The sequence below is a fragment of the Bufo bufo genome, chromosome 8 (genome assembly GCF_905171765.1).
Source record: "Bufo bufo chromosome 8, aBufBuf1.1, whole genome shotgun sequence".
NCBI classification, from domain to species: Eukaryota; Metazoa; Chordata; class Amphibia; order Anura; family Bufonidae; genus Bufo; species Bufo bufo.
Window position 1 is genome coordinate 39,978,646 of NC_053396.1, and position 9,133 is coordinate 39,987,778.

Below are 9,133 nucleotides of genomic sequence, written 5' to 3' on the forward strand. Positions count from 1 at the left end.
GACGCTAAAAATTGTCGCCATACCAGCAAGTCCGACTTCATGGACTTAGTTACACGGACATGATGGCGTGGAGACATCAAACCCCGGGTAGCAAGCGACAGGCGCCGTGAAAAAACTCTGCCCATAGGCATTATCCTGCAGGCAAACACCAATAAACCTAACAGGGACTGCAGCTGCCGTAGAGTGACCTTAGTCATTGACAGGAAACCTTCTATTAGGGAAAACAATTTGTCCAACTTATCCCTGGGAAGCCTAAAGACCATGTCAACCGTGTCAATTTCAATCCCCAGGAAGGACAGGCAAGTACAAGGACCCTCAGTCTTCTCCAGGGAGAGAGGAACACCAAAACGTCTCATCAACTGGAGAAAGGTATTTAAAAGGTGAAGGCAAGAGTCATCAGAATCAGGGGCCACAAACAAAAAATCGTCCAAATAGTGAATAATGGACCGGGAACCAGTTTCGTACCTAACCACCCATTCTAAAAAGGTGCTGAACATCTCAAAGTAGTGACAAGAGATAGAGCAACCCATGGGCAAACATGTATCATAAAAATACAAACCGTCAACATAACATCCCAGTAGGTGATAACAGTCCGGGTGAACCGGAAGCAAACGGAAGGCGGATTCTATGTCCGACTTTGCCAATAGGGCCCCCCTGCCAGCTTGTCTGACTAACTCCACAGCCCTATCAAAAGAAACATAGGACACCGAGGAGTCTTCATCGGGGATGGCATCATTTACAGAGGAACCCTTGGGGTGAGAAAGGTGATGAATTAAACGGAACTTACCCGGGTCCTTCTTTGGAACGACCCCCAGAGGTGACACCCGCAGATTAGGGAAAGGAGGGGACAAAAAGGGGCCCTCAATCCTGCCTAAGGACACCTCCTTAGTTATTTTCTCACGGAGGGCCGCTGGATGTTCCTGGGCAGACTGCAAGTTATGAGAAAAAACCGGAAGCCTGCTCAGGACAAATGGTATAAAGAACCCGTACGTAAAACCAGAACGCAACAGTGCCGCGTCAGGCTTATTGGGGTAGAGATCTAACCAGGGGGACATCTCGGAGACGGCCACTGGAGTCTTTTGGCTCAAGAGGGGTGGTGGATTTTTGGGGCCTAATGGGTTGCCGTGCGCAACGAATGGCCGCATGGGAGGCACCACAGGAAGAGCATTCATGCTTAAACCTGCAGAGGCCTGCGAATCGGCAATGGCCCTCATTGAATAACCAGCAGGTTCCTGGACGGCGAACGGCCACCGACCCACCGGTTGAGGAACCAGGGCCGGCAGCCGCTCCGGGAAAGGGCCTCTGAGCCAGCATCAGCCGAAGCCAGACATCAGTGGCTTTGACACCCCACCCCAGTTCGGGTTGAAGAGCTAAACGGCGACGAAATTCTTAGTCGTATCTCCACCATGCCGAACCGCCATGTGCCTTATAAGCGCTATATATCACATCCTGGTAAATAAATAGCTCCGAACAACGCTCAGGAAAGCGTTGCCCCATCACACAACCTAACACTGCAAAGGCCTGAAGCCAGTTATTCATGGTTTTAGCGACTCGCGGCCGCCTCTCGTACGACTTGTCAGAAGGACGTCGCTCTTTATCCACTGATTGTTGATCAATGGTGACTAGGGACCAAATATCCACATACTGATTTGCCCATATTTTCTCCCTGATCTCCTCCGCCAAGTGAGCCCCTAGTGGGCTAACCCCGCAAAAGAAAGAGTCCTTGTGTATAGACGCTAAAACCGGGGGAGGTTTCTGCGACGCCAGAGGAGGAGAAGGATTTACAGGTTGCAACTTCTCCAATACCGCCTTAAGGGCTGCGACAACCTCCGAACTCTGACCGCCCGCCTCCCACGCCCCCGTATACTGAAACTCACCAGTTGAAGACGGACCCTGGAGCACGGGAGGAAGAACCGCGGTACTCGTAGATGGAACCGGATCTGGAACCGCCGATGGACCAACCGGAGGAGGGGCCAGGCTAGGCGTCCTGGAAGCAGCGACAGGCTCCCGCCTCTTGCGAATGTTGTGTGACACCGAACCAGACTCCCCAGATTCGCTCGTCGAAACATCCGAAGATGACGGTGAGCGCCATCTAGAGGATCTGGAGCGCCTTCTTCTCCCGGAATCCCTGCGATGGCGTCGGGACTGGCGCCTACCAGAAGCATGGCGGGACCGATGCCTGTACTCCCCAGGTGAGGAGGAAGGCGAACGGCGACGACGTCTCCGGACAGGTGCGGTGGGAGGAAGAGGGGTTGCTGGGAAAACAGGAGGCTGCGCTGAAGGGGCAGAGGGGGTAGCAGCTAAATCAGAGTTCCCAGGAGCGCTTGCAGCTTCAACCTGGGAATGGGTATGGAAGGGGGTAGTAACCCCGCCCCCTGCTGCATCTGTGGTGTGTGGCAGACAGACCCCACCACCATTATCTACTGGTTGCAGGGGTTCATTACTAGTGAGGAGATTATTCGTTGGTGGAGGAGTGGGAGGCTGCTCTGACATTGAAGAGGAGCTTGCTTGCGCTCCCATGTTCGCGGCTGCCGCATGTAACAGCGCGCGAATCCGATGGGCGGAAGTGACGGCTGCCGGGACCGGAAGGGGCGGAGCTTGCGACGACGAGCGCACCGAGCGCTCTCTCCCCTGTACAGGACCGCCGGCAGCCTTGTAACCTGCGCCCTGGAGGTGAGACAGAGGGGGGCTATGGCCTAAACGAACAGGTGGGCGAGTCGGACGAGCCGACCGCCAACTTTGTGGTAGCGCAGGGGGATCGGGAGCCACAGACGGCATGTGCAGGGAAGGAGCAGAGGGTTGAGGGGAAGGAAGGGACAGACCGGCCACAAATGCCGTTAACCAACCTTCTCCCTCAGCAGAAAAACGCGCCAGAAGCGCCTCCCTAAGGGCATCATCTGCGGACATCTTGGCCAGGAGTGCTGAGGGCAGACGTTCCAGCAGCCAAGAGACCGGCCGGAAGCGGGAGGGGAATTATATAGCCTCACAGGGAGGGACGTCAGTGCCCCTTACAAGGGATCATGTGAAAACCTTAACCCATGCATCCCTGGAGAAAAGGGAGAATAGGAAGGGAGGGTAAAACGACCACATGGGGGCCACCATCAGTCCCACAGCACCAACCCTAATCGGATTGGCGCTGTACAGGTAAGGTGAACAGAAAATTGTATGGTAAAGTCCTGTGTATGGTAAAGAATCCCACCCAGCTTCCTCAACAATGTCCTGGGTGAAAGCTGCTGCAGCTTTGCAAAGTTCACCAAATACTATGGAGAAAATGATGAAGATGTTGTTACAGGCCAATCTGGAGGAAAGGAAAAGACATGCTGAGGATAAAAAGAGACACGAAGAAGCCTTACGTGTCCAACAACAGGCTAATGCACAGCAGCAGGAAACTAATCGTTTGTTGATGGAGCATATTGCTGCAATAAGAGAGACTGCTGTAACTCCAGCCCCACAAGTGGAGGTAAGCCCCCCAGAGACTTTGAATGTGAGGAGGGTTGTGCAGCGGGCCTTGCAAAAACTGACACTTGATGATGATATCGAGGCCTACCTGACCGTATTTGAGAGGGTGGCGGAAAGAGAGAGGCTGCCAATAGCAGAGTGGGCAGAGGTCCTTGCGCCCTTTTTGTCCGGCGAACCACAAAAGGCCTACTATGACCTCAGGGAGCAGGATGTCCGGGACTATGTCAAATTAAAAATGGAGATCCTGGCTCGTTTGGGCGTTACACCAGCGGTTCGTGCCCGGAGGGTCCACACGTGGAGCTACACCATGGACAAGCCTGCCCGATCTCAGATGTTTGACCTCCTCCATCTTGTACGGAAGTGGCTGGAACCTGAGACTTCTACACCAGACCAGATTGTGGAGAAAGTAATGGTGGATCACTACTTTAGAGCCCTCCCAGCGGAGCTGCAACGGTGGGTCAGACATGGAGACCCCAAAACTGCGGATCAGCTCGTAAACCTGGTGGAAAGGTTCCTGTCGACTGAGGACTACCTCCGTGACGTCCCTACCGCACCAACACCTCCCCGGAGTGCCCGACCTGTGTCATCTGTGGGTAAGAGAGTTCCGGCTGTTGGGGGTGTGTGGAAGGGTGCAAGAGGGAATAAGGCTCTAGAGGTTGGGCGTGGGCATAAGGCTCAGTCTCCCGGGCAGTCCGGAGGTTTTCTCACCTAGAAGACCTGGTGTGACCCAGTGCTGGAGGTGCCGTGAGTGGGGACACATTGCTGCCTATTGCCCTCTGACCTCAGAGCCCATGGAGTGTGCCGGGAGCCGGAGACAGTCGCTGTATGCGGTGCCAGTGTGTGCGGTCTCCCCAGGACTAGAGACTGAGCCGCAGATGTGAACCCAGGTGATAAATTACTGCTCTGTCAGGGCTCTGTTGGACTCCGGTAGTCTGAGAGTAAGTGTGCTGTGCATCCATGGGGATGCCAAATCATACCTGGTGGCTTGCGTTAAGCTGGAGACTCCGGCTGGGACTGTATCCTATGAAGTCGGGGTCGTAAAAAGACTTATGCATGATATGATATTGGGCCGCGACTTCCCCTTGTTTTGGAAGTTGTGGGAGAAGAGAAACATTCCTGCAGAATCTGTGCCGTCTCCTTTAAATAATCATTGTTATGAGGGGCCCATTGAATCCAATGGTTTAAAGGAAAAGACCATTGAAAACAATGGTGCCGATAAGGTGCAAAATGAAGATGTCATGGTAACTGAAATGTCTGATGAAAATATGGGGTTATGTGACGTACCTGATAATGACACTTTTCCATTGCAGGTGTTAGCTAGTGAAGATGAAGCTTCCCCAACTGGGGAAAATGTGTTGGACTTAGGGGTGTCTCGGGGTAACTTTGGTACCGAGCAGTTGAGAGACCCCACTCTCATGAGTGCTCACGAAAATGTTACCGTGATAGATGGTGTACTACAGGTACCAGAAGCTGACCAAAAATTTCCGCATTTTGGAAACCTGTTGCATCGAGTTAATAAATGTAACAATGAAATTGTGGAGCAGCTTTTGGTGCCAAAACCCTATAGACGTATGGTACTAGATCTCGCACATAACCACGTACTTGGGGGTCATTTGGGTGTTAGCAAAACACAGGAGAGGGTACTACAAAGATTTTTCTGGCCTGGAGTATACAAGAAAGTGGAAATATACTGCGGGTCCTGCCCAACCTGCCAGATAAGTGCCCCGACCTCACATTTCCGGAGTCCCTTGGTGCCTCTTCCCATCATTGAGGTATCTTTTGAAAGAATTGCCATGGACTTGGTGGGTCCCATTGTTAAATCAGCTAGGGGGCACCAGTATATCTTGGTTGTGTTGGACTATGCCACACGATACCCGGAAGTGGTACCCTTGCGAAACATGGCGTCCAAAAATATTGCCCGGGAATTATTTTTTATGTTCTCCCGCACGGGGATCCCTAAAGAAATTCTCACGGACCAGGATACCCCCTTTATGTCGAAGGTCATGAAAGAGTTGTGCAAGTTGTTCAAAATCACCCAGATACGTACCTCGGTGTACCACTCACAGACAGATGGGTTGGTCGAGAGGTTTAACAAGACGCTGAAACAGATGTTAAAAAAAGTAGTAGAAAAGGATGGTCGGGACTGGGACTGCCTCCTGCCATACCTTATGTTCTCTGTTAGGGAGGTGCCTCAGGCTTCTACAGCGTTCTCACCATTTGAGTTGCTATATGGCCGTCACCAGAGGGGTTTACTCGATGTAGCTAAAGAAACCTGGGAGGCTCAGGCTACTCCCTATAAGAGCGTCATTGAACATGTGGCTGACATGCAAGACAGGATAGCGACAGTAATGCCCATTGTTAAAGATTATCTGCAAAGAGCCCAGGAGGCTCAAAGCAGAATTTATAACAGGTCTGCCAAGGTAAGGGACTTTCATCCCGGGGACAGGGTCCTGATTCTAGTTCCCACTGTAGAAAGTAAATTTCTGGCAAAGTGGCAGGGTCCCTACGAGGTTGTGGAAAAAGTGGGCGAGGTGAACTATAAGGTGCACCAACCAGGAAGGAGAAAACCCTACCAGATTTACCACGTAAATCGGATTAAGCCATTGGTGGCCGCACAGACCATGAGTAAGGAGGTGTCACCACCAATTCCTCCGGTAAAAATTAGTGAGGCATTGTCAGTACCCCAGAAACAAGAAGTAAAGGAGTTTCTACAGAAAAATAGAGGAAGGTTTTCTGACCTACCAGGCCGTACCCACCTGATAGAACATTCCGTGAGAACTGAACCCCACAGTAAGGTGAATCTAAAGCCCTACATGATACCAGAAGCACGCAGAAAAGCGGTATCCTCTGAGGTCAGGCGCATGTTTGAGTTAGGGTCATTGAGGAATCTACTAGTGAGTGGTCAAGCCCTATTGTCTTAATCCCGAAGCCTAATGGGACTTGGAGATTTTGTAATGATTTCCGGAAGCTAAATGAAGTATCAAAATTCGATGCGTACCCCATGCCCAGAGTAGACTAATTGAGAGGCTTGGGAAAGCAAGGTACATCACGACCCTTGACCTTACAAAAGGGTATTGGCAGATACCATTATCAGATGATGCAAAAGAAAAGACGGCATTCTCCACTCCAGAGGGGCTGTTCCAGTACACAGTGATGCCGTTCGGGTTGCATGGAGCCCCTGCTACATTTCAGAGGTTGATGGACCTGATCTTGAAGCCACATCGTGACTATGCTGCCGCTTACATTGATGATGTGGTCATTTTTTCATCTGATTGGAGAAGTCACCTCTGGAAGGTACAGGCCGTTATAGACTCCATTAGTGATGCTGGCCTAACCATAAACCCTGAGAAGTGTGCAGTGGGTCTAGAGGAAGCAAAATATCTGGGCTACATTATTGGTAAAGGTCTGGTTAAACCCCAGATCAATAAAGTAGAGGCGATACAAGACTGGCCTAGGCCCTTAACGAAGAAACAAGTCAGGGCCTTCCTTGGCATGACAGGGTACTACCGCCGATTCGTACCGAACTTTGCCTCGATGGCAGCACCATTGACTGACTTAACGAAAGGCCCTAAGTCAGTAATTGTGAAGTGGACCCCAGAGGCAGAAAAGGCCTTTCAAAGCCTAAAGTCCGCTCTCTGTCAACAGCCGGTGCTCATTTCCCGGGATTTCCGAAAAGAGTTTCTGGTCCAGACTGATGCATCTGAGACAGGCTTGGGAGCGGTCCTGTCACAATTGATAAATGGGGAGGAGCACCCAGTGATGTACCTAAGTAGGAAGTTGACCCCAGCAGAGAAAAATTATGCCATAGTGGAACGAGAGTGTCGAGCCATTAAATGGGCTCTGGAGTCACTTAAATATTACCTGCTGGGTAGGAAATTTCTGTTGGTAATGGATCACGCTCCTTTAACTTGGATGAAATAAAACAGGGAGAAAAACGCAAGAGTGACCAGGTGGTTTCTCTCCCTGCAAAATTTTTATTTCAAGGTTGAACATAGGCCGAGGAGAAGAGGGGGGGGGGGGGGGGGGGGGAAATGTGGTAAGGTGAACAGAAAATTGTATGGTAAAGTCCTGGAAGGGGTGTATATCCCACCCAGCTTCCTCAACTGGGTGAGGTAAATAAAATCCAGGACAGGTTTTCCCCTAGCCTGAGGGATCCCAGCTGAAGCCAGCTGGGATCATCAAGGGGAAATAAAGCACAGTCCATGCAGTCAGTCTGAGGAGAGGAATGCCTGGAGAAAGCCTGATAAGCTGGCTGCCCTGCTGGCTAGAAAAGCCGAGTTCTCTGTGTGACCTGTATTCAATAGGTGAGTTAGGATCTTCACTGTATTAGCCAGGGCTCAGACGGGCAGGTTTTTATTTCAGTTTGATTTATGTTTTGTGGTGCTGGACCTTCACCTTACCCAGTGAATTATAACTGGGGTTGCCTGTATTGCCGGAGTGTGATAAATAAAGCAGCATTTGGACTTTAACCCTGTGGTCTGCAAGAGAATCTGCCATTGCCGCCCAGCCTGAGAGTGTAATTCCTTACAGTACATATATTACATTACTTATCCTGTACTGATCCTGAGATACATCCTGCATTATACTCCAGAGCTGCACTCACTATTCTGCTGGTGCAGTCACTGTGAACATACATTTGTTATGCAAGCGGGTGTGGACCCACTGCGCCACTGACTGGCTATACTCTGGAGGGGCGTGACTAAACAACTAGCCTCTGATGGTGAGGATAGGCTTGGGCAGTTAGGGTAGTTGCCAGGTGCCACTCCAGAGCAGTCCCCAAGTTAGTGGCAACTGACCAGGGGGTCAGAGATACCGGTGCAAGCACCATTGGGAAGTGCGTGGTCAGGAAGTGTAGTGTACGGGAGCTGTAATGCCCGTCACTACAGAAGGGTCACTTGTTGTGCTGTCGTTTCCCCTTATTTATGGGGAGGTTGGTATGAGTCATCTTCATAATGTAATGCTATGTACTTACCTGTTACTGTGAAATTTGCATGTGCAGGCCAGCTAGGGGTGTCATTCCAGCTCTGAGTCAATAGAGGGAGCTAGGGAGCCCTAGGTTATATAAGGCCCAGTCAGGGAAGGGAAAGTTTAGTTTAGACCGTGTCTGAGAAAAGGCCAGGCCATGGGCCTGTGAGAGCAGAGCAGGCCTGGAGCCTGCAGACTAGGAGAGGGTATTGCAGTCCCTGTAACCGGGTTCCAGATCCAAGGAGAAGGTTCCCCTCCTGAGTCCATATTTGCAGAAGCAGGAACACCACGGTTAACCAGCCTGAGGACACTGAGAGCAGAGTCAAGTCTTGGAAAGCAAGAGGTACTAAAGACAGCAGAGGAGGTACTTGATATTTATAGACCCAAGGATATACGCCAGAGCTAGGGCATCGGGCCTTGGAGAATAGTTTCCATGTTCCAGGATCAGTCAGGAATAGAGTGCAAGCCGCCTGTACTACAAGTCCTGTGTTTAACCCTCTGAAATCACCTTGCTACATATGGCCTGCATTAAATGTACCAAAACTAACTGTCTTCAAAGGAACTGCGTTTCCAACTATGTCCGTGTATGACAACCACTGGAGAACAAGTAAAGCATAAGTTCTATTTTATTATTACGTGGTTCCTCAGTTATTCCTGCTATCAGCAAACGGCGTGCCACCGTTCAATTGGCACTGGCGTCACAAACTTT

The 9,133-nt window shown here is 50.8% G+C and overlaps 1 long non-coding RNA gene across 1 annotated transcript; it reads left to right on the plus strand.

The window, feature by feature from the left end:
- The first annotated feature begins 2,788 nt into the window (after positions 1 to 2,788).
- Positions 2,789 to 8,716, plus strand: LOC120977542. Its single transcript, XR_005773921.1, has 4 exons — positions 2,789 to 2,798; positions 4,391 to 4,397; positions 7,217 to 7,220; positions 8,557 to 8,716. It is a non-coding gene; the product is annotated as an uncharacterized LOC120977542 (long non-coding RNA).
- The last annotated feature ends 417 nt before the right edge of the window (positions 8,717 to 9,133 follow it).